Source organism: Polistes canadensis, unplaced genomic scaffold (genome assembly GCF_001313835.1).
Source record: "Polistes canadensis isolate GaletaPanama2010 unplaced genomic scaffold, ASM131383v1 scaffold_51, whole genome shotgun sequence".
Classification (NCBI taxonomy): domain Eukaryota; kingdom Metazoa; phylum Arthropoda; class Insecta; order Hymenoptera; family Vespidae; genus Polistes; species Polistes canadensis.
In genome coordinates this window covers 663320-689105 of record NW_014569598.1, presented here as the reverse complement: position 1 = coordinate 689105, position 25786 = coordinate 663320, and the positions used below count along the sequence as shown (strand labels likewise).

Genomic DNA, 25786 nt, shown 5'->3' with positions numbered 1-25786 from the left:
CTCGTCATCCAGTAACGGAGATGGTGCTCTTAAACTTTTCGTTGGACAGATACCCCGACATTTAGAAGAGAACGCGTTGAGACCGATGTTCGAGGAATTTGGAAAGATCTACGAGTTTACAGTTTTAAAGGACAAGTATACTGGCATGCACAAGGGTGAGTTTTTGTTTTTTTTTTTTTTTAAAGAAAAAGGGAGAAAAGTAACTCAAAGAATGCCTCGCGACTGTTCAGACCAACCAAGGTCCATTGTTATGTGTAGGTGGTACGTTGTAAAAATCGTTGAACGAAATAACGCATAAATAAAAGGGAATGTGGGAATGTACCGTCGTTAACCACTCGCTTGTTCTGTAAATTTTAAACGGCGAGTCGAACTCGTAATAATGAATATTTTATAACGAATTTTCGCACAATAAAACCTGGACGCGGGGTAGGATAGGGAGGGGCAGGACCGACCGGGGAAAGAGGGGTTACGGGAATTTAAAGGAAATTTTAATTTCCACCAGGAAATTGACTCGTTTTAGCCAAGCCGAGCGTAAATGCATACACGTTTCTCGAAAAATAAATAAAACAAATATAAAAAGAGAAGAGAAAAAAAAAAAGGGAAAAGGTAAACGCTGTTTGCCCAGGTGTACACAAAGTCGAAAACAAAGAAATAAAAGTTAAAGAAAAACGTGGAGAGCTTTTGGAGTAGTTGTAATAGTAGTACTAGCAGTAACAGTAGTAGTAGTACTAGCTGCAGTAGTAGTAGTAGTAGTAGTAATAGATGTAGTAGTCCGCATACCAAAGTATAAACGTTCTTTCGGAACTGCACCGAAACGAAAACGAAATAGAACAGAACGGAACGCAACTCAACGCAACGTAACGCAAAGTTGTAAGTTTGAAAAGGGACGAAGGAAAAAAGAATGAGAGAGGAAAAAAAAGGGGAAACGTTCACGCAAATCTATCCTTCTTTTTCTGTCTCTCTCTCTCTTTCTTTTTTTTTTAGTCTTGTTCAGCGAAGAAGTGGGAATTTAATCCAAGTCATGACACTGATGTGGGACGATCGACGAACGAAAAGGGGGAACGGGGGAGAGAGACGAATGCGATTCAACCTGCACACCATTCTACGCGAACGGTGAAGAGAAGAGAGGAGGCACACAGATGGAGGGGAGAAAATGCAGGAGGCTTTCGTTGAAGCGCAACTGAGAGATTAATCAGGATTTATTCTTTTGTCCCACGGCGCACATCTACGCTCCAGAAGGGAAAGGGAAAGAGGAAGAAGAGGGTGGAAGAGGGATGCGAATATACGGCAGAGTATGGAAGAGTGGGCTAAGCCGGTGAAACAATAAATTTTGCGGCCATTCACGTCGATCGGTGAGAGAGGAGGAGGAGGAGCAGGAGGAGGGAAGAGAGAGGAAGAGATGAGCCGCGGCGTCGACGATCGACGGGCTTTGTTGGGTAAAGGTACCTTCCTTTTACCCTAGGTACCTTCCCTTTACCCTAGGTACTCTCTTTCTAGCCCTTTCCTCTTCTCCTTCGATTTCTTGACGCAGGTTTCCTTGGAACGTGACGGAGTCGATGCGATAACTAAATGTTTCGTCTCGGGTGGTTGCGGTTTCTCGGCCGGTTTCCGTAACGGAAACTTGTCCCGGAAGGGAGGACTTTACTAGCAAAAGCCGTCCTAGCCTGCGTCACCGTCTCTATCTCATCTTTTTCATCTTTTACTTCTTTTCCTCGGAGCATCCAAGTCAGGATGGGTCACTGTCCTTGTTATTTCTAGAAACAGTTGATATGGCTACTTATGCGACACCAATTTCATATCTTTTTCTTATTCTTCCTCTAGAGGAAGAGAAAGAGAGAGAAAGAGAGAGAGAGAGAGAGAGAGAGAGAGAGAGAGAGAGAGAGAGAGAGAGAGAGAGAGAAAATAAGGGAAGCAAGCAGACAGCGAGATTTTCGAAGAGACACAGCACAATGGCTATTTCGAAAAATGAGACAACACGGAGACCGTTTCGTAGGAAGGCCATCTTCATGAATTCAACATCAGCCGAAAAGCCAGAAACGATTCCAGTTTGAAATTTTTGCTCTAGACCGTTTTTACCGATCGACCTTACTTCTATCTCTTCCTCTCTTTCTCTCTTTCTCTCACGGTACAGACGTAGCGAGAGAGCTACGTTATTCCGGAGTCGATTTTCTAATGGAGAAGTCATGTCACTCCTCGATACTTATCAATAATGGACGATACGCGATATGGAGGTGAAAGTACCAAACGATATTTGACCCGAATTCTTATGAGCTTCTCCCTAACTCATTCTCCATTTCTTTTTATTTTTCTCATTCTTGGTTTCTCCCTGAGAGTATTTTCTCGACGGGGGGTGACGACTTCCGTCGACCACGAGGTGCCGTAAGAATTTTTCTCCAAAGTCCGAGGCTTCCCTCGATCGACGGGAGATCGATCTTTTCGTTAATTTAATTCCAAGAAAAAATGGCTGCTACGCGAGCTCGCCTGACCGGTATAATAGCTCGGCTATAATAGCGAGAGAGAAAGAGAGGGAGAGGGAGAGGGAGAGGGAGAAAAAACAGAAGGATAAAAGATAGAATAGAACGCAGGTATTTTACAATAAATATCCGGCCGATAAGCCGCGTTTGCACGAATATCCTCGGTGTATTGTCGAGAGAGAACGAACACATTTTTATTATTATTTTTCTAGGCACGTGAAATTTATGGTTGACGAATGGCCGTTTGACTTTTTGCCTGGAAATACCTCGTTAATCTTTCGAATTATTCTCGCTTCGCGCCGACCACGCGAATTCACGAATGTTTTGTTGTTGTTGTTGTTGTCTCTCGGTTGGGTAAAAGGAAAGCGTAAAGTTTTTCAAGCGTAGGTGTAAGCGCATACGCGCGTGTTCGTTTTATTTAAAAGTCTCTGTCGAATGCAACCTCGAATCGGTACAGACGCCAAATTCAAACGTTTCATTTTATTTTGCGCGCGTATTTATTTTTTAACCAATTTTCTTGGATCTAATTTGGTGCCTTTAGAGATAGAAAGAGAGTGGGAGAAATCGATGATGCTGGTCACGAAGAGATAAGTAATTAATCGATTCGAGTGCAGCTCGGAAAAGAAAAGTAACGAAGTGGCGTGGTTAAGTCGTCGACGTAAAATTAACGATAACGGTAGCCGAGCAGCAACAACAGCAGCATTAGCAATCCTTAGAAAATCCGTAGGTAAATAATTAAATCTTGCCATCAGCAGCCTGGTGGTCCTCTTTTAATGAGCGCTCGGTAATCACGAAGGAGAAATTTGATTGGCCCTATTAGTAAGTTACGGTTGAAGAAGCCAAAGCAGTAAGCAACCTATAGATCGATTCGGAGCGGTGGTAGGTACCATCATCGGCATATCTCCGGTTTCAAAATAAAACGAATAACAAGAGCTTCTAGGCATGATATTAATATTTTCTCAATCTCTTCGTTCGTTCTTCATTTGTGCTTTCATTTTTGTTCCATTGTACCCTATACTGTGGTATAGCAATGATGGTGGTGGTGTGGTGGTGGTGGTAGTAGTAGTAGTAGTATCGATTTATCGACAGTTTCCATCCTCGAATTCTATCCGAAGTATAACGCCATTGATTTAATTCTCTTGAAAATGTCGACGAGTTTGAATGAAATATTCGTCGTCGTTGGGTCCTTACTGTTTTTTCTTTTTCTTTCTTTCTTATTCCTTACGATGAGTTTATCTCAATGCGTAACGTTCTCGCATGAACATTTTCTCTCGGTTAATAAATTCGTGAAATCTATACACGGGGTTCCGCTAGCTGTCGTTATACCGTTAACGAATCCACTTTAATATCGTGACAACGTCCCGCTCGGGTCCGCGAAACTAATCCTTGGTTGTCACGAAACAACGGTGTGCGTCCGTAGTTTGAAGCTGACCGGTAAACAAGGGTGCATCGATTTGCTGCACGTTCGACGAGACAATTGGAGGGTCATTTTACCAACGGCGAATAAAATACGCTCGTTTGCGTCGAAGCTCGTTTACCAAATCAAATAATTCGTTTCAACGCGTATCCTCTGAACCTGTTTCGAATCAACGCCTGAATTTCGGGCTACAAATTTTCCACCGTTAGTGTACGAATGAGTGGCATAAAAAGGGAGTAGGTGGAAGGAGTTAGAGAAACGTAGTCAAAGAAACAGAGGAATAGCGATAAAATGACAAAGTGCGTCGAGTATATTTTTAGTTGGGAAGATATCGCAGCTTTGCAAAAATGCATTTTCGCAATCCCCTCGTGGGATTTCCAACCACAACCGCCTTCTTCTTTCTGCACTTAAAGAAAAAGTTGAATATTTTACTCGCGTAACTAGGAAATTCTACTAAGCAGCAACAAACCCACCACATGGTAGTTGGAGGTGCGCGTTGGGTGTGATGGGTAGCAAGCAAGAAGAGTTGAGCATACAGAGATTTTAAGCGATGTGGAACGCGCAAACGGTGTATGAAAGGGGGGAAAGGTTAGAGGACGAAGAAGAAGAAGAAGAAGAAGAAGAGGAGGAGGAGCAGGAGGAGGTGGAGAAGGTTGGTCGCGGGCTAGGAAAAACGCAATGCTCGACGGCGACAAGGCTGCAACCGACACGGCAGTCTTGTAGTTTCGAAACAGCTCTCCAATTTTAATGAGACCCGTCTATTTCCCCGCGATTCTGTCTCCGTGTTACGGGCTGCCTTTGTGTAATTATATTTTGATTCCTCGAGCTGTATGGGTCTCTCTCTCCTCCGTTCGGTCCCTTTTTTCTCTACCCTTTCTCTCTCTCTCTCTCTCTCTCCCTCTCTCTTGTCCAACGTCGTGTTGTACATCCCTTTCCACGATCTTCTTCAACTCAACCGAGCGAGTCCTCGCGAATTCTTCCTTTCCTTTTCTGTCTTCGCCAGTGATGGCGCAGACTCGTTGTGAATGCTAATACATCTGCCTTTCCCTTTCTCTCCCCCGAAGTTACCACGAACGACTTGGATCATGGCAGTCGTCCACCCTTGTCCTTCTTTACTCTCTTCCTCTTTCACCGATGCCTTTCCTCAAGAGATGCTTTTCTTTCCTTTTTTTTTCTTTTTTTTTTCTTTTTTCCTTCTACTTCCTTTCCTCCTCGTACTTCTCCAATTTGTTCTGTCCCACAGATCTTCGTAGATTGAGTTACAATTCAAGGCAAATAGAAAACTACTACTACTACTACTACTACTACTGGTACTTTAGTATTACTATTACTACCACCACTACTACTATTATTCCGAACAATCTTCTCGAGGCACACTGCGAAAAGTCTCTTTGCATTCTCTTTATTTCGGTGCAAGCTCCATTGGACGACTGGTTGGTACTTGGGATCCTCGGCATCCGTACTTAATTACCAGGTAGTTACGATACTTTGGTCGTCCAGTGATCGAGGGCACTCCTCTCTTGTCTCCCCCTTCTCCACCCACTCCTTCTCCTCTTCCTGGTCCTTTGTTTCACTGCCAGATGCTGTTCCGTATTTGCAAATGAACCGTGTCCTTATCGAAGAAGGAAAGAGAATAATTGCGATTTGTAGATCTTACCGAGAACCTTACTTTAATACTTCCAATTTCACTTGTACTTTTGTCCAACGGTATAATACTTTTTATTAATTAATTTGGCAAGTACTTTAGACTATATACGATGAGTTAGGGTAGAATTGATTTTCATCGTAATATTTAAAACTTGGGGAGAGACTCGTTAAAATAAAACAATGACCCACTACCTGGATGTATCAGAAATCGATAAACACAATTGATTCGATTGGGGAGAATTCCTAATAGATCTTGTCGTTGGCCCCTGGAGAATCGAATAAAACTTTTGATTTCGTTGTCGACTACAGGAATAGATTTGGTTTGGTTCGGTTCAGTTTGGTTTAGTTTGGTTTGCTTTGGTTTGGAGTGGTCGATGAAGACAAAGGGGGGGAAACAGAGAGAGAGAGAGAGAGGGTAGGAGGGAGGGAGGGAATCAAAGCACTGCCACCTTTTAGCATGGCGATCGTACTCTGCGCGCTACTAGGGTAGATTTTAAAGAGAAAGCGCCGTCTATCGATTCGCGCGTATATCGATTTGAGCGATAACTACGAGTTTAACTCTCGCGAGCGGCCTGTTCGTTTCACCGTATTTAACAGCAGTGTACAGAGGTCTCAGCTGTTGGGGTGGCTGGCACATGGGGACCATGGCACACGCCATTACAATGCCAGCGAAGCTTTCCTCATCCCCCTTTCTCTCGCTCTCCTTCTCCTCCTCTTCTTCTTCATCCTCCATCCCTCCAATCCAGCCGTAATTTTCCCCTCACGGAACACAAGGTGCATGAGTCTTGTCTGCCTGTCCGTTCTCCTACACGGACCTGTGTTATCCCATTTTTTGCCACTGCTCTCCATTCTTCTCTTCCTCTCTCTCTCTTTTTCTCGGTCTAGGTACTTCTTCTTTTTTTCTTTCGTTTTTTTTTGCTACTCCGTTTTTCCTTTTGTTCCACGTTTCTCTTCTCTTTATCCTTTACTTTTTCGTCTCACTCGAAAAGAGAGCATAAACTTGCTCCCCATTTTTCTGTTTTCTTTTTTGTTTATTTTTCGTTCTTCGTTGCAACCGCAAGATCGATCTAGCGTGTTACGCTCTCTCTATAATATTGTATTCTATTTAAAGTTAATTTAAATCTTCCGCAGAAATGATTTTTTAGAATGTATCCATCGATATAGAAGTGTGTATGTGATTCAAAGATTTAGAAAGTATCACAAAAGTATCTGACATTTCATTTGATCTTGTAGCACACTTTCTTGACATCGATCTGCCGGAAACAAAGACGTCGTTACGCAAACGTTAAGAGCGATTTTCATGGGAAGTATAAGAATGAGTAAGGGAGAGGATTGGACGATATAAGAGTGATGCTCGTTGTCTCTGTTTCTCTCGAATAAGAGGGGTTGCATCCGCGTAAGAAGGATTTGTGCGATAGGAAGAAGCTAGACGCTGGGGAAATAAGGTAATACCACCGGCTTTGTCTCGATCGGAGGCTAGGCGAGTCCGTGTAAAGGAAAATAAGGGGTGGCAGAAGTGTATACGGGAGTGGGTAGTTGCTGTTGGATCGTGTAGTCTTCTTCCTCTCATTGTCAGTAATGCGCCTTTTGGCTACTCTCTCTCTCTCTCTCTCTCTCTCTCTTTTCTATCTTCCATTATTACATCCAAAGGAAAAAGAGAGAAATAGCCGCGCGCCGAGGTTTTTCTCGCTGTTTTCTTTCCTCCTTGCTTTCTTATTTTTCTTTTCTTTTCTTTTCTTTTCCTTTCTTTATTCTTCTTCTTCTTCTTCTTCTTGTTCTCGTTTCTTCCTTTCTCAGCATCAAACTAAAATTACACTCTCGCGTTGCGGTGGCTGCTGCTGTTGCGGCTAAGAATGAGGCTGATGCTGATGCTCCAAGTAGGGGAAGGGGGGTATGTCGGAAAGAGAAGAAGCCGTCCTCGAAAAATTCCGGACCGTCGAATGCGAAGAATAGAAATTCCCAACGAGGCTGACGGTGGTGCTCGCGAAGAAGAAGGATTCTTCTTGAGATGGGAAGAAACATAAGCTGCCGATACATTTTCTAGCATAGCTTCTTCGTTCCCCGTTTCCTGGTTCGTTCTTACGAAAATCCTCCTTGGATTTGAAATCGACTACTACATCAACGACATTTGAATTCTTTTACCTGCACGGTAAGAAAGGAAAAACGAGATCTCAGTGTTGCCGTTGTTTTTGCCCGTGTCAAAACTTAGAGACTACAATTTATTCTCCCAGTCCCGGTTGAATTTAAAGTATCTGATATTTCACGCGAACGATGATGATAGAAATTTTCCTCGTTTTTCGAATAATATCATGTAAATGTTAAAACGGGGTTAAAAAGACGTTTATTCGAGCAAAGCCACTCTTTCTCTCTCTTTCTCTTTCTCTGTTTAAATCATCGGAGACGACACGTTACGAGCCAAGCGAAGATCCGCATCCCTTTCGTTATTTTCAATTCGTTAATGCATCGGAAGAGTTTCCGCAGTGTCCCCGATCGATCTTTAATAAGCGTTTCAGTTTAGGGAGAGGAGTATTGGGGATCCAAGGTGGTATATAACCAATTGGGATCCTTGCCGATGGTAAGGTATGAGGAAGTGGGGAAGGAAGGTGTAGGAATAACGTAGAACGCGTTGGCTAGGTCAGGAGGTTCAGCCATACTCACCAACTACAGTCGATAAGGACTTGCCAACCATACCCGTTAACGACTATGTAAATTGGCATGTCTATTTATTCAACCGGTCGTAGTAGCCATACCCCGTTGCCAGATGAAGACATCAGAAAGGAATTTTCTTACAAATCTTCTCGAAACGAATTTGGCTTCGGCAAAAACAACAATTAAAAGAATAAGAGAAATTGTTTGGAGGGGTGATTGTGTGTGTGCCTTGGTAGATGGATGGGGTATCTAAATTATGCTAATAATATTCTTCTCTCTCTCTCTCTCTCTCTCTCTCTCTCTCTCTCTCGTCATTTAACCATTCTCGATTTATCCGATGGAAAACATTTCATCAACGGATGTCATCGTTTCCGCGGATCATAACGACGTACATCGTTTACGTCAGGAGTCAATCGTAAATAAATTTACTGCTCGCCAAATCGTTTCTTCGATGGGCACTCGATAGGAGAGCGGACTATCATAACGCTCTGTTTGAGCATTTTATTGCAATACTAAAGTAGGTATTGATCCGAATCCAAGAGAATCACGAACCAAGGTGCTCGACGACCATCGATCCGTCCTGGAGAAGACGAAAGAGAGGCAGAGGAAGAGAACGAAGGAAGGGTGAGGAGAATGGTAGGTGGAAGAGGAGGAGGAGGAGGAGGAGGACGACGACGACGACGACGACGATGAGAAGGGGTAGAGGGTAATCATTTTCCGTGTCCTCCTGCGCTTCTCCTTCTCTTCCGTCGGTTATCCGAATTGAGTTCGAGGGGGTCTCGTAGTAAAGTTGGGGGCTAGGAGAGAGGACACAAACACCTCCTTTCGAACATCCTACAGTCGGAGGAGAAGGAGGAAAAGGAGGAAGCGAAGGTGGAGTTGGAGGAGGCTCGGTAGGCTTTGCTTGCTGAAGAAGAGAACGGTTGGATGAAGGAGGAAAGATAGACTAATATATAGATCTCTCTCTCTCTCTCTTTCTCTCTCTTTCTCTCTTTCTCTGTGTATATACATATACACATCTTTATATATATGTATACACCCTTCTTCCCTGTTCCTCTCTCATTCCTGTCTCTCCTACCGTACCTTTTGCTCCTCTCGCTTTCTCCTTACCCTCCCGTTCTCTTTCTCTCCGGAACGAGAGGATGCATGAGAGACTGCTCCAGACCGTGGAGAGCGGAGCGAGGGTGCTGCCTTGGGGTTCATTATTCAGGGCTATTGATTTCCATCCACCTTCTACCAGTAGCCCACCCAACGGTACCAACGACCGAGAGGAAAAGGGAAAGAGTCAAGAAAGTGATAGAGAGAAAGCGAGAGATAGAAATAAAGAGAGATGACGGGAGGACGCTTTTTCTCGCACTGCTTTTTTCTTTTTCCTTTCTTTTTTCACCCTTTGTTTCATTCCCTTCTCTCTCTCTCTCTCTCTCGCTCTTTCTGGTTTCGTACATTTTTGCTTTGACGTATCAACCTACATATACGTCCGGTATGCGCGTACTTAAAACAAGTGTCCTACCTACGGACCAGTCGACAATCGTTACGATTGCTTTCCTTTCATGTTTAAGCCTATCCATTCTTTTTGATCTTCATGAACATATCCCTACTTTACGATGACATGATATTCTTGCTTTTCTCTTTTTTAGCATACAATCGATGAAGTTATTTCTCTTTTAACTCGACGAATAAGAATTATTCCTTCGTACAATTTTTGTTGTATTCGTTTGTCAATGATGATGGCATAACACGTCACTGATCTATGACGTTGTATTTGATATAAATCCAATCGTTAAGAAACACAGCGTCATTCTTATCTTTCGTCGATTCTTCATCGTCGTCGTCGTCTTCGTCGTCGTCGTCGTCGTCGTTCCTTCGCTCTTTTTGAGTTAACCGAGTTAGTTTGAAACTCTCGGAGGCAAAACTTTCCACCCCCTTAACGACGGACCCAGGGAAAGGAAGAAGGACTACTACTGCTACTACTACTACTCTCCCCCAAAGCTTTCTCCTCGAGAATTTGCCCGTTCCTTCGTGGTTTTCTGCCTGTAGAAGATCACTCGAAGGATCGTGGCTAACACCGCGGGAACGAGCCACTCCCGATCTTTTCTTTCAGAGAGACCTCGCGTGGAAACTGTATTTTATTACTCAGACCGAAGGAGAGAGTAAAAAAAAAGGAAAGAAGGAACAATCTCCTTCTTGGAATTCTCATTTTTTCTCCCCTATTATACTTACAATTATTTATTAAAAATGTCAATGCGTTCAAAGTGAACTCATCATTAAGATTGTCCAAATTCTGAGTGCAAATATTTGATCAATCCTGAATATTAAGAAAATGTATCGAAAATCTATTATTATCAGAAGCTGATGGAAGAAAGGGGGACGATACCCTGGCGGGGTTGATAGCATAGGTCGAATCGTTGGTATGATCTCTCGGAGCGTATCCTTCGTCGGGTATCCTTCCTCGCGTATCCTTCCTCGCGTAAGGTAAAACCCCATTACGTGTTAGCTCCTCCGTCGACGGTTAAAGCGTTACTCGGTCTCTCTTAGTTCGCGTAGGTGGAACGGAGTAGGTCTGGCTTTAGGTAGGTGGGGTGGTGTAGGTAAGTATATACAGTGATACCGGCATACAGAAGGAAGCAAAGCGTGGTGGAAACGGGAAAGGTATATCGTGTCGTATGCCTATAGGGATTGCAGCGCCGCGGGCGCCGGCGCGAACCGGTCGCTCGCGAGACCACCTCCGCGTGGTGGGCTCGTGACGTCAGCTATCCTCAGTGTGCGGAGAGCGACCGCAGTGTACACCATCTCCACGTTTTGCCAAAGGAGGTGGCGTCGTTGCCGAGTGCGCTAGTTCCCACTCTCTCTCTCTCTCTCTCTCACTCTCTTCTCTATTTCTCTCTTTTTCTCTATATCAGTTTAACTCGTTTTAATTTTATACGGATTACGATTAAACCCCCTGCGGACGCTGAAGTTTTACTTTTTTTTTTTTTTTATATATATTTTTATTTCACTGTCCCGTTTGTTTGATATCAAATCCAAACCACACGTCCCCGTGTCGTCGTCGTTGTCGTCGTCGTCGTTGTTGTTGTTATCGTCGTCTAACCACCGGTCTTCGTCATTTATCCTTTTGTGTGTGCGTGCGTGCGTGCGCGTGCTTTTCCCATCCCCGTCTTTGTTTTACTTTCTCTCCCCCTTTTTTTCCCTTTTTTTTTTATTTCTTTTTTTCTGTTTTCTTTTCGTTTCGATTTTTGAATTCCTCGAACCTGGTTCATATTATTATTTACATGTGCGTTTACTCAGCTCCCTTTACGAATTGTGTCGTTCGTCGATGAACATTATTCGCGATTAATCGTTGCCGGTGTTGAGTTGAGTTGAAAGGGGGTATTTGGGGGGAATTGCATTGGCTGACGTGTTGTTGTTCTCTCAGGAAAAGGACGCGAAGAACGAGCCGAAGGTTGGTGCGAAGCATATCTATCTTATCTAGCTCCTCGAGTTGAACAAAGTAAAAAAAATCGAGAGAGAGAGAAAGAAAGAGAGAGAGAGAGAGAGAGAGAGAAAGAGGGAGAACATGGGAGAGAGATGAAGAAATAAATAAAGTAACGTTGATAATTAGTTGGTTAACTTTTCTATGAAGATTAAAATAAAAAGCCGGTCTTTGGTGGTTGGTTGTGGTAATTGGTGGTAGTTGGTTGGTTGATTGCTGGTGGTTTCGTCGGCCAGCTCGTTGAACTTTTCCACGTTGTATTTCCTTGATGAGTACGCCGACGACGACAAGGACGACGAAGACGACGAAGACAAAGACGAGGACGACGAGGACGACAACGACGAGGACGAGGACAAGGACGAGGACGAGGTTGACAACGAGTAAAAGGAAAACGACGAGGACAATTGGAGGCGGTGGTTGCAACCACGCGGTCAATTCCTTCAAAACGGGTGATACCTAGCACGCGAATAACATACAGTGCTGCAACACTCGTTCTCTCTAACCGCGTGCTGCGTGGGCGCGCGCGCGCGCGTGTGTGAGAGAACGTTAATCCATTTGGATATCGTGATTTATCGTTACTTTTTTCAACGACTGTGAAAGAAAAATTATCAGGAGAGAGGGAGAGAGGGAGAGAGAAGAACGAACACGTGGTTGGACAACATAGACGAAGACGACCAATTAATTGTTTCCTACGAACGTGGTGTCGTCGTCATCGTCATTGGTTTCTCTCCTGTGCTCATACGTGCTTCAATTGATAAATCAAAAAAAAAGTGTTTGTTTGTTTGTTTGTTTGTTTGTTCCTTCGAATCAATCGTTATCGATATCTTTAATCTATCGATAAATTAAAGAAGAAAAGGAATGATTACGACGATGACAATTAAGATGACGCTTATCGAACGTCATAGATTTTCTACGGACACGTTACGGAACGATTAGCGAAAAAAAAGAAAAAACAAAAAAAAAACAAAAAAGAAAAAAAAGAAAAGAAGAAGAGACACTCGTCAAGAAAGAAAAGTTTTTTTTCGATATATCTCGAGGAAAAGAAAACTGACCATTTAGTTTAGTTTCTTCTACTTCTTCTTCTACTACTACTACTACTACTACTACTACTTCTTCTTCTACTACTTCTACTTCTACTCCTACTTCTTCTTCTTCTTCTTCTTCTTCTTCTTCTTCTTATTCTTCTTCTTTCTCGTGCGTTATTGTGCCTTGTGAAAACTATTATTTTTCTTCGTCTCTCTTCATAGGATTTCCGGGATCCGCAAACACGCGGAATCAAACAGGCAGCGTGGAGCGCTCGGCGATCGTGTGGCCGCGCGCCGCGGACCTCTACCTTTATCAGCCAGGTACGCTATTATAACTCGCGATCGATCCAGGATCACTCAATTATTATTTTCTTTTCTTATTACCACATTCTTTTTTTCCGAAAGGATATGCGAATAGTTTTTCAGTAGAAATTGCATTTACGTTATCTCGGTTTAACTTAGGTAAAGTTATGAAATAGGCGTGCGCGCGCGCGCGCATGCTCGCGAACCCCTCTCCCCCTCTCTTTCGAGTGGCTTACTCAAAAAGTACTTTTAATATTCGCAAGTTCCAACCGCTACTCACTCATACGGGTGCCGCATGACAGCGCGTGCATTAAAAAAGATGGCGAAGAACTTACGGTATGCTGGCCCATTCTTCAGTGACTCTCTGGAGCAACGCGAGCTTACGCCGCTTCGTTGTCGTCGTCCTCGTCGTCGTTCGCATTCTTGCATCAGCCGCGAGCTTTTGCCAGGGCATATTCTAAGTATGCTCAATAGGATTCATATCCGGTGACAAAGTGCGTGCTATTTTTCCCTAACGTCGCGTGCTTTTCCAACATTCTTCCGGAGAATTCGTTTTTTTTCCCCAACGATTTACCGTTTCAACATCTTTCACATGATAAGGATCTTTCTGCGTGTGGAGACGTTACTACTACCTAGACAATTGATCCTGAACAAAATAACATTGCATAGAACAAATTTTCTAACGACAGATCGATCGTCCCCTCCCCCCCGGTCCCAGCCCGTTCGTTGTTTAACAATATCCAAAAAGATACGTCTCGATATAAAAGTATATTATTTTCTATTTTGTACAATCCATTCTCTTATCTCGGGCGACCGTCTTCTTTCTCTACTATCGCGTTTGGACTATCCATTTTAACGGAGTCAACGTATATGTTACTCTACTTGTATTCGCACATGCACAACCGCATATCTATACTTATATATATACTTATTCGAAAAAGAAACTGGAAGAAGCAATGCTTTGCCTCGATGCAAAACATAAGGTGATATTTCGCACGAATATTTTCCCAAGTCAAATTTCGTAACACGATACTATATCGCTTATTTCGAGGAGAAATAGTAGAATAAAAAGAGAGAGAGAGAAAGAGAGATAGAGAGGAAAGAGAAAAAGGAATCCGATTAAAGTTTTGCATTTTAGTGGTAACACATGGAAGAGTATTGGTATTGCAGCTAGCAGTAGCTAGTTGCAGTTGCGGATTTAACACTTGAGAAATCCCAGATGCAATTTAATTCGGAGCCATCTCTCTGAATAATGAACACACATCTCGCAATAAATAATAGTTTTATTTGATAACGGTTATATGTAAGGATGACATTTAAAAGGAAACAATTATCTTTTTATATTTAGAGATCGTAGATTAAAGGGCCCTTTGATTTAAGAGGCCCCAGGCGCGCGCCTTGTGCGCCTGTGCGGAAATCCGCCACTGGCTAGTAGTGCTACTTGAGTTTTGGTTTTGGCAGCGCTTCCAAGAGCTGTGTTTCTCCTCTGTATTTGCAATCGAGGCAGGTTACAGCCTGACCCGAATCCTTAAGCTAGACCACGGTCACGGGATGCCCCGACAGGCAGGCACGTAGTAAACTACACGCTAGGCTGTGCCAGGAGCGTCTTCCTTCCTTCCTTCCTTCCTTTCTCTCTCTCTCTCTCTCTCTTACTCTTACTCTATCTATATCCGTCGTCCCTTTTGCTATCCTTACCCTATCCCTTTCCCTCTTCTCTCCTTTCTCGTCTTTGACTCTATACTCAAATTTCACCCAATACCTACTCTTGGGTTCTTCGTCTAATGATATTTCTGACTTTTCTTTTATTAACTCAAATTCCTTTTCCATTTAATACCACAACATTCCTTTTGAGTTTTTCATTGGATGATTTTTAACAACTCTTGATCTAAATAAATGTTTTCCTATATCGAGCCACTTGATAGAGAGAGGATATCGCAAGAGCCAAACGTATATTACGATTCATCGATCATTGACGCATAAGTCTTCTCTCATTCTCTCTTCAAGAGGTACAGAAAAATCATGAGATTTCTTCTCTTATCGTTTTTTTTTTTTTTTTGAAGGGAATAGACGACCGATATCCTCTTCCTCTTCTTCCTTCTCGTAGAATTTGAAAACGTACTCGAAACGCTTGACGGAGCCAACGATCGTGAAAGAGAGGGATGGTGGGAGGGTGGCAGGGAGGATGAGAAGAAGGAAAAAGAAGAAGCTCTTCCAACGTTCTCTCTTCTCCCTCTTTCCTCTTCCGAATCGATCGGCAGTGACGCCGAACGCGCCGTTTAATGGATCTCGTCGGCCTCGCGAAATTTGATTCTCCTAACACGCTTGGAATACATTTTTGATGGAACCGATCGGCCGAGTTGGCCAAACTCTCCCAAACGCGAGAGGAGAGATGGAAAGGAAGGAGGGTTTAAAGATATTCATAGGCAATTTGTAGACGAGCTTGTAGTTACGTGTTTTCTCGGCTACTTGAAGAGTCTTTCATCTTTCCCTCTTTCTCTCTCTCTCTCTCTCTCTCTCTCTCTCTCTCTCTCTCTCTCTCTCTCTCTCTCTTTCTCTCTTTATCAAACCGTATTCTCGGATAACACCCCGGAGAGTTCCTTAGTATTCCGAATGCATTTCGAACGCGATGTTGGTAAAGAGTCGCACTTGTTGGCATCGAGGGACACAGGGGACATCGGACGTGTTGGACACTATAGGGAGAGAGAGAGAGAGAGATAGTGAAACGGAAGCGCAGACTATAGCGCTACGAGAGGATCGTACTCAGAGGGACACTGGAAAGCGAAGTGAGTGCACGGTGGTCAGCTCAGAGGGTCCCTTGAGAGATTTCTCGACCGCAGTCCTAAATCAGGTTTTATTCCCTTGTGGAGTCTCCGACGCCTCAGCCCTTCTTCTCCGGCATTACCCTTTCTCTCTCCCTCTCCCCCTCTCTCTCTCTCTTCCTATTTCTGTCTTTCCTCAAAAGCTCATTCGTAATATCCAAGAAAATTCTCCTTTTATTCTTACCTCATTTGAATATGCTTTTTTTTCTTATTCGTATAATTTTAATCGAGCGAGAGGTTATTGCGCGATAAAAAAGAAAAATATAAATGAAAGGAAGTAACACGTGCGTCTATCCCAACGCATTCCCAAAGGTATACGTTTTGAGATAAATCTAAAAAAGATTTATTCCCTTCTCGAGGATTCCCGCGAACGAAGCTCATCGCCAACCTCGAAACTGTATATACGAATCTATATTTGTATATACGTATAGGTGTATTCAGATTTACACAAGTTAGGAAACGAGGACCGCCTTTGTGCCATTACAGGCGGAACATTATAGAAAGAAATACTCGTGCTTCCAGTCGGTTTCGTTTTCGTATATGCAACGCGACGGCGACCTAGGCTCTGCCGTCACGCCCATAAACATAGATCAAGTTCAACAATGGGTCGCCGGTAAACGTATTGACATTTTATACTTCCCTCGAACGCTGTGCTGACTACTACTGCTGCTTCTGCTGCTGCTTCTGCTGCTTCTGCTGTTGCTACTTCGCCTGTGTATGCAAGACCGTATTTTCTAGTTGCGTTAGTCAAACTGCAATATCGGGACAAACTGCAGGATACAAGCGTTCTCTCTTCGAGATTCTCTTCAATGACGCTATCTTTAATGGAAGAGGAGAACGCGTTAATACGATCATGAATTTTCGATCTATTTCAAATGTTTCTCTATTTGATCATAGACATTTATTATCGCATTGGTTACACACAATGAGCTTGCAATTTTTCATGCAACGACTATAGACTTTTCTTTTTTTTTCTATTTTTTTTTTTACAACTTAACGTTATTTGATAGTTTAATCGCGAACGTAGCTTTGAGATTTGAACTTACTTTGAAAAGAAAATATAATAGGTGTTTTACTTTCGAATGCGTAAACTTTCTCCTCGATGCAACGCATTTAAGATAGAAAGAGCAAGTTTGGCGATAGTTGTACGGTTATATTTGTCAAGTTCTTACGACGACTATAGGAAACGGAATCGACGGTCAATACACGCTCGATTAGCTTTTCGATCGGTCCAGACTATTTTTTTCGTAAGATTGTTAGATCGATATTTTCTGGAATTCTAAGACTCATATTCAACTAATATGACGAATTGTGTTATCCGAACGGCAATGGTATTAACCTAACACCTCGTTACACTAAAGCAACTTAGGGTGAATCACGTATTCCAGTTAGATGTAAAATACTCGAATATATACAACATGTAACTTTTATCGTTTTTCATTTTTATGACAGAAAAATAAGCGTAAATTTGAGGGAAATTAAACGGATGTATTTTGGTATGCTCTCGTTGACCTATATAAATTTGTCCCTAAAATTCTATCGGGTAGTAGTTCAACGCACTCTCCAACGATTTGATTTCTCAAACTGAAACTATTTTTCCTGACCTCAAATACAAGCCCTTGTAAAAGAGAAAAAAGAAAACCGAAAGAAATATACTCTTGAAGGATGTCTTCGTATATTCCATCGGCCCGAATGTGTGTTCATGTTTTAAAGATGCAGCTTCAATCGCGAATCCGTCATAACTCGAACACGAACGCGAACGTGTTCGCGTTCACTCTCACGAATGGAAACTTTGAATACCGTTAGAGTAACTCTGGAGGTTCCTCTTTCCACTTGGCCATTCGTTTCTATATATTCTCTTTCTCGCGATCCCAATAAAAAAGGAAGAAAGAAGAGAAGAGAAGAGAAGAAAAAAAAGAAAAGAAGAAATGTTTCCCTCCTCTAGTACAGAAATGAACGGGTATCGACATTCTTTCATGGCATTGTCGATGAGAAACGGCTTTCACACTCTGCGTTCTCGTCTCGTAGCAGCGGTGACTTTTCATGGCACGAACGGTATTTTATTTGTTGCGCGCAATATATCGTGCGCGCGTTCCTTTCAAACTTGGAAGACTTGGGGAAATAGAGAGAGAAAGAGAGAGAGAGGGATGAGAGAGAAAATGAGAGAGAAAATGAGAGTAAAGAAAGAGGTAAAAGGTGGAGGAGGGAGAGAGAACGTGACTTTCATCCACGTAGGAAGGTGGTGAAGCTGGTGGAGGAGAAGGGGTGGGTGGAAAGCTGTACTCTCTCGCATCAAAAGCAATTTATACGATTATATGCATGGCGCCTTCAATGCACCTTAATCAAATAAGCCGAGCCAAGTCGACGACGACGATGACGACGACGACGACGACGACGACGACGATGGTGACGGTGGTAACGGTGGTGGTGGTGGTGGTGGTGTTGGTAGAAGATACCAGCGAATAAATGGGAGAGATAGAAAGAGAGGAAGAGGGAGACATTGAAGATGTTCTGAATCGATGTACTTTGAAACGCATCGCCTGGAAAATGTTCTCCTCGATCCGACTGTGTCGTGTGTGTCACTTACGAGAATAACAGATTGCATCGCGACCTATCGGTCTGGAAGAAATCAAAATTTCCATGACATTTTTTGAATGACGATTTATTCAAGGTTCACGTATCTTGGTTAATTTAAGAAAGAAAAAGATTCTACTTACTTTATCGTGTTCACAAAGCAAACGATTTATTAAAAAGCAAAGATTCGAAGAAGACGACAAAGAACAAATACGCGTAAGAATCTTTCGAAATATCCCTATGATATAAATTGTTGTATTTATCGTAATATTAGGGTATCGAAGGTATACGTGATCGATTTATAAAATGTTGACACTGGCAGGTGAGGGAATAAAGTTTTGCTAGCACCATTCGGGCGTTTCACGTCAGATCCGTTTACACCCGTCCGTGGAAAATGTTTTCGAATACCACAAGTTGGAATAGGCTGCCGGCGACGGTAGAAACGGTGCCAAAATCTCAAGAGAAACACGGCCACCTCTCTTTCTCATTCTCTTTCTCTTTCCGTTGGTTTCGTTGTGAGGTATCCTTCCTATTCCGAGCATCCCTTGCTCCCCTTCGCTTTGTTATGTTAATTGTTTCAAACTCGGGGCATCATCGCTACGTTTATTTTCCATTCTCGTCGCCTTCCTTCCTTCCTACTATACTACCATCACCACCACCACCACCACCACCAACAGAAACCGTTCCACGTTTTCGCCCCTCGAATACGAGGCTGCTTTAGGATTCTCTCTTCTAGCAAAATAGAGGCACTCTATGGCTTATCCGAGAGAAAGAGAGAGAGTGAGAGAGAAAGGATCCCTTTACCTTGATCGTGCACACATTTCGCAACACATGCCGCTTCTCTTTCTGCAGAAATCGCACGATTTTTTTGTTAACGCGCCTGAATATTACGATATTATATATACGCCAGGGTCCATTTACATTGTAGCAGAGTGTAAATAGGATAATGCGACTCGGTTTGATATTCCTTTTTTCTTTTGTTTTCTTTTATTTTTTTTTTTTTTTTATTTCCGATACAAACCGTGCACGCTTTCCATAATATCACAAGTTTACCCACGTCCGAACAGGAGCTCCCATTTAACTTTTCATTAGTTTCTTTTTCAACTTTTTTTATGCAATGGATACTTTCTAATATTATATAATCATTAAGAGAATTAATCTTAGAAATGTTTTATTGTTTATTCTTTCAATTATGTATGACCATTTGATGATGCGTTTTGTATACTTTAAGACCATCTTCCGCATTAGTTTTGTAGACAAGAACGTGTTGACAAGGTCCTACGGTTGCTACTAACTTCTATATATTTGAATGTGTGCGCAACGGAATGCAGTGAAAACTGTTATTACAGTTTTAATTAAACGAAAATGATATCATTTCATAAATTCTTGATGCAAGGCTGGGCGCCGACGCGCTGGGGCATGCTGACGTATTCAACGTTAACTGTGCGCCAACCCAACGACGACGACGACGACGACGACGACGAGGACTCCATCTCTCTCCCTTATTTCTTTCTCTCTTTCTTTTCTCTCTTTCTCTTTCTTCCCCTATTTCGAATATCATACCGAGTCATCCCTCCAGAGACTGCAACCACAAACTTTTGTAACATTCACGCAAGTTTCGCCCGCTCTCGATTCGTATCACTTTTTTTTATCCCTCTTCTTTCTCTTTTTGTTTTTTTTCTCCTTTTATTTTTCTTTTTTTCTTCTTTTCTTTTCCCTTTCGCCGTAGGCTTATGTTTAATTGTTGCGCACAAAGTCATTCTACGTATCTATCGTTCGTTGTCGCATCTTTCCCTCGAAAATATTTTCGCGTTTGTTATTTACGGTAGATCGTTTGAAAAAAATGTGTACCGGGAACGAGACGCGAGACGAGTAAAAAATTAAAAAGCAAAAAGAAAAAAAGATTTCTCGATATTTGTTCGACCACGAGAAAAATTGTCGAGGGGGAAGGGGGTATTTTTAGAAGGGTAGGGAGTAGCAAAGAGTCTTTGGGTATTTGGAATAATGTCATTTCATCCGAATTTTGAAGCGTTGATGACAACCATAGTAATTGAACACGTTTTGTCGTATATAGAGATCAGAATTATTCTAAGATGAAATATATAAAATAACGTTGTAGAATTATAGATCGCGAATGACCCACGCGGCCCCATCGGCAAAAACATAATACACCTGTCATGGACAATCAATGTGGCAGTAAAAACGGGGAGACTTTTTTTCGGACGTCAAATATTTTTATTCCTTTTTCGGTCGATACACTTCGACCGCGTTAAACGATGACACGAGGGGATGGAAGATAAAAAAAAAAAAAGAGAAAAGAAAGGTGTGTGCGGAATGGATGAAGAAGAAAAAAAAAGAGAGAGAAAAGAGAAAAAAGAAAAAATAAAGGAAAAGAAAAACAAGCGTTGTAACAATATTATTCTCGAGGAAGGAAGGGTAGAGTAGGGTAGGGTAGGCGAGCTTTTCATTTTCGGTTATGACTGCGTTCGTATATGAGACTTCATATCTATGTAGATTCGTTTCACGCGTGGTATGCGGAGCATACTCGCCGTCTTTGGTATTTATACTGGAACGATAAATTCAACGAACGAACGTCTCAGAACGAGGTTAGAAATACGTGAGAGAAAATGGTTTTCGCATGCATACACTCGACATCAGTTGCTTTTTTTCTGTTTTTCCTTTTTTTTTTTTCGGTATTTTCTCTTTTTTCCCTCCCCCTCCCCCTTCCTTACCAAGATGATAGCCCGCACTTTTAACTTTTCTCGGGTGCAAAAGCGCCGGGTTCACCTCCCCCTACCGGGTTTTCCCCCCGCAACGCGAGCACGTTGCAGAAGATTCCTATCTCCTTCTTGCGCTTTAAATGCGAAACTCTCTTCCTCCCGAATTCGGGAAAAGGGTTGTTCGAAAAAGAAGAACGTCGTTGTCGTCGGCAAAGAAACGATAAAGAATAGCCAAAGGAGAGAAGAGAAGAGAAGAGCAGAGAAGAAAAGAGAAGAAGATCTCTTCGTTGAAAATTTCTTTATTTTCTTGAGTAAGTAGGAGAGAGAAAAGAGAAGAGGTATAGGAACATATCGTAGAAATGCCAAGAATATACGACAATACGTTAGACGACCGCTACGATTCGATAGAATTTTGTCTCCCTGATGGAATCGCGATTTCGTGGGAGGAAGAGAAAAGAAGATAAGATGATAAAGAATGAAGAGGGAAGAAAACTGCTACTACCATTTTATATTTCACAGCGTTCCCTTCCAATTTTCTTCCCAGAGTTTGTACTCCCACCTTCGATTTTGTTCGCTATCATCGAAATGGAGTCGACCTATGATTCGCTCGGAAGTAAATTTCACGTTTAATTCCCGCGTTCTAGGAATTGTAAAGGTTGTGGCGAACGAGCGAAGGAAGAGAGAACATGTAGTGCAGCAACGTCGTTTAGGAAAATGCACCAGGAGGGATCAGGTGCGCTCATTCCCGGTAGCGCTCGTCTCGTTAATTCGGATCGAGGCTCCTTGGACGAAATTGTGCCTTAATTTGAAAGCTTCGTAGCGTTGGTATAGAAGCATGGATGGTAAGGCGTGGTGTTCGGTCAGCCAGCCGCTTTCCCTTGCCTTCTCTGGTAAGGTTGGGCTTTCCCACTATCTCTCTCTCTCTATTTCTATCTCTCTTCATCTTGCTTTCTCAATCTCTCTCGAAGAGAAAGGCTAAAAGAGGAAGAGAATCAAGAGAGTAGGAGAGGGAGAGGGAGGGAGAGAGAGAGAGAGAGAGAAGACGCCTTTGGCCTTTCCTGTAAGGGGTGACCGCAGGATCTCGGGTTGGCTATCGACGTTGCTTGGGTTCCGCTGTTCCGAAGGGAAGTGAAGGAAGGAAGGCCAAGGGATTGCTTCGTAGTCTGGTATCGGGTAACGGACGGCCTGGCTAACACCAAAGATGTCAGCACAGCATAATATTATCCTAGATGCCCTCCAGTTCGGAATTTACTCAGAGATGCATAAGCCAACGGTTAACTAATACTCCTCCTGTCTCGACCTCTACATCCCGGAAATAGTTGGTCCATAGCTAGTAATACTACTATTCGCTTAGCTACAGTTCCTTCTCTCTCTCTATAATCGACGTTAGATCTACCTATGACAAAGAGAGTTCCCGATTGATTTAACAGATTGCTTAGAGAGAATGGAATTCCTAATTGACTGGATAGGAATATTGTGTGAATTAATGTTTCACATTCGCGTGATGGAATACATTTGATATACTCTTTGTGAGATAGTGGTATAATAAGGGAAGAAAAAAAAGAAAAAACGTTAGTCAGATAAAACAGCGAATTACAGAGAGGTGAGAATGCGGGTTTGTTTCATCGTCGGCAATGTGTCGTCATAGTCGTCTGTCTGTCGATCGTGAGGGTTCGTAGGTCGTATTATCTCGCCTCCAGTTCAATGGAATGAACCGAAACAAAAGGACCACCGAGGAAAATAATGCCAACGTTCAGGAACCAAGAACAACACCGAGAAAAGAGATCCCGACGTAATTGCGCGCGTGTGCGTGTACGTGTGCGCGTGTGTGCGAGTTGATGCTCTTGCGTCCCTTACGACGAGGACGACGACGACGACGACGACGATGACGACGATGAGGAGATCGTGCAGACATTTTATAGACGTTTTACGTGTCTGTATTGGAAAGCTGGCTTTCGTGTGAGAGCAAAATGAGGACTACGTGAGGGTAGTGTCCGCGACGAGTGGAAACAATGGGGGAAATAAAATAAAGCTTACCTCGTCCAAGTGGGAAAAAGACAGAGGATCGAGATATAGAGTACGTTTATTCAACCTGAAGCAAAAGAGAAAGAAGAGTTATGAGGGACGAGCAGTAGGGGTAGCAGTGGTAGTGCTAGTGCCAGTGGTAGTCGTTGTCTGGGGAGAAAAGAGGGTTAAATACGCTCGGCCGCCTTTTTCGATTTTAGCGCGTCGAAAGGGATGCTTGTTGAATAAATAATTCTCTTCCTATTTTGGTCTTCTAAATGGACACTCGTCAAATTCCCCCCGGCTCGAAGTTACATTTGACTGTCACTTTGTTTTATTTTCTTTTTTTTTTTTGATCTCTTTCTCTCTCCCTCTCCGTAACTCCCTCTTGTTTGTCGATAGTTCGAATTGAATCGTTACCGAAAATACGTGAATCGCGAATCAAGGTGAACGCGCGTTCGGCGGCAGCAAGTGGCAAACACGGTTTACGTGCTCGCCAGCTTTGCTTTCAATTCCACTTTCAAACTTTTCCAACCGTCGCGTACCACTCAAATAAACGTTATCAGGCCGGCTATTTGTTTCTCACCGAGACACGACATTCGTGCGGCACACGTTTTAATGCATTAAGAAGATATTCGCAGGCACGCATCGGTGCAGGCTCGTGTTTACATTGTTATACTCTTCTTGGGTACTTAATCGAAACCAATTCCCATTTTCCCCCTTTTCTTCGGCGGATTATCTCTTGAACAAAGATTATTTCTCTTTTACCATTTATCGGTTTTTACATTAATTTTCTAGATTTTGGCTATAGGATAAAACATTCTGTAATAATGGTTCGACTTTATTACGCAGCTAAGACACGCGCTAAAGAAATTCTTCGGTGAACATTGCCAACAACACACACACACGCAGGCACGCACACACACACACACACATATACTCACGTACGTTATCGTCCAACAGTATTACTTCTCTCAGTTCGTTTATTCAATCGATTTCTGAGCATCAACGTTCAGCCTTTTTTCCTCTCCCTTTTATATCATGCCACGAAGTAGTAAAGAATCAGAAGCTTCAATATCGTTACATCGAAAAAAAAAAACTACGATCGGCTGAACGTCGAGGGCAAATGAAAGAGAGGGAGAGAAAAAAAAGGGAAATAAAAGGGATAAGTGCGAGGACACAAAGAGAGAGAGAGAGAGAGAGAGAGAGAAAGCTGAAACCGGGCGACGACCTCGGTCACCCATAAGCCCACCTCCTCTTTCTCCCTTGCTCACGTCACCGACATAACCACCCTTGGCTCCGATCAATCTGGCGTCCACTCAGCCATCCTCCTCTCTCTCTCTCTCTTCCCCTAGGTTCGTGTACAATCCCGTGCAGGACTACAGCAAGGATCTGCCATGCACTAACGTGTTTAGACTTACCGTAGCGTCAAACGGTTGTCAAAATCGGTAATCCGCAAGTTCTGCTCATCTATCTAAGCTTTGTTATCCGTGTTGCAGGAAGTCGATGACGGATCGTTATACATGGTACACCATGTGTACACTGAGGGACCTTATCTAAAGCGATAGAGAGAGAGAGAGAGAGAGAGAGAGAGAGAGAAAGAGAGAGACGGAAGGAAACGATTGGTGTTTTACGTTCGATCTTTCTATTTCATAAAATTAATCGACAGAGATAATAAATCCTCGGTTTAAATACAAATTTCGATACATCTCTGATATACTTTCCATAATATCATTTACGAAGAGTTATAACCTAGCAGAGGGTGTGTGTGTGAGAGAGAGAGAGATATGAGGACTCTAATATATCTCGAGCTTTCCTATTTCGCTGCCGGCCCCGTAACGTCCAATGGTTTATATATTTCTCTTCCTACCAGCCGCGATGATCTATCTCTTTCGATATTGCTCGTCCATCAGCCCTCTTCTCTCCGCGTAAACCCCAACTTCTGAGGAAGGAGACAACGAGAGAAGAAGAATAGATAGATGTAAGAGTGGAATAAAGAAAAAAGAAATAGGAGAAAAAAGAGAAAATGCAAGAGGGGGAAAAAAAAAATGAAAACGTACAAAGAAATGAAGGTAGGATAAAAATCATATATAAGTCGGGAGGCTTGCGGACAGGGCCACGCCCTTCTCGCCGACGCGATAGCACAATTTCATACGCGTTTGAAGTTGGTTTGAGGCCAGACCGATGTCGAGGAACGTTGGCTGGCTAGCCAGCCCCAGCCTGCTGCTGTTGCCGTTGCCGTTGCCCTTGCCGTTGCTGCTGCTGCTACTGCCGTTGCCGAGCGTTCGTTCGCTCGTTCATGTGCGGCAGTCCGCTTTTTGGCGAGCGACCGGACAGAAATGTTGTTTAGCTTGATTGAACTTTCAGCGCGGGGTCCGTTCTCTCTCAAAGCACCACGATGCCCGTTCTGTGCCCGTTTCTCTGCCGGTATTCCTCTCTTTCTCTTTATCTTTCTCTCTCTCTCTCGTTCCCTTAACCGCGTTCAGCTATATCACTCCTCCTCCTCCTCGTCCTCCTCCTCTTTCTCTTTGCCACTCCGCTGACGAAACCTCGAGTACCTACCCACATACCTACTACCTCTCTCCATACAGTTCTTCCCACCCTTTCAACACTCCTCCCTACATATATCATCTATACAGGGATATACACCTCTTCGAACGTTTGACTGTTTCATACGCGATACCC

General features: G+C 43.0%; 1 protein-coding gene across 4 annotated transcripts in view; it reads left to right on the top strand.

The window, feature by feature from the left end:
* The first annotated feature begins 10962 nt into the window (after positions 1-10962).
* Positions 10963-25786, top strand: part of LOC106785468 (CUGBP Elav-like family member 4) — a 490380-nt gene continuing 475556 nt past the window's right edge. Inside the window, exons 1-2 of one of the 4 annotated variants that reach the window (XM_014745976.1) lie at positions 10963-11626; positions 12904-13002. The gene's annotated coding sequence lies outside the window, so the exon portion shown is untranslated. Of the gene's footprint in view, positions 11627-12843; positions 13003-25786 lie in introns of those variants that run through there. The other 3 variants (XM_014745975.1, XM_014745979.1, XM_014745978.1) reach the window with 3 other exon arrangements.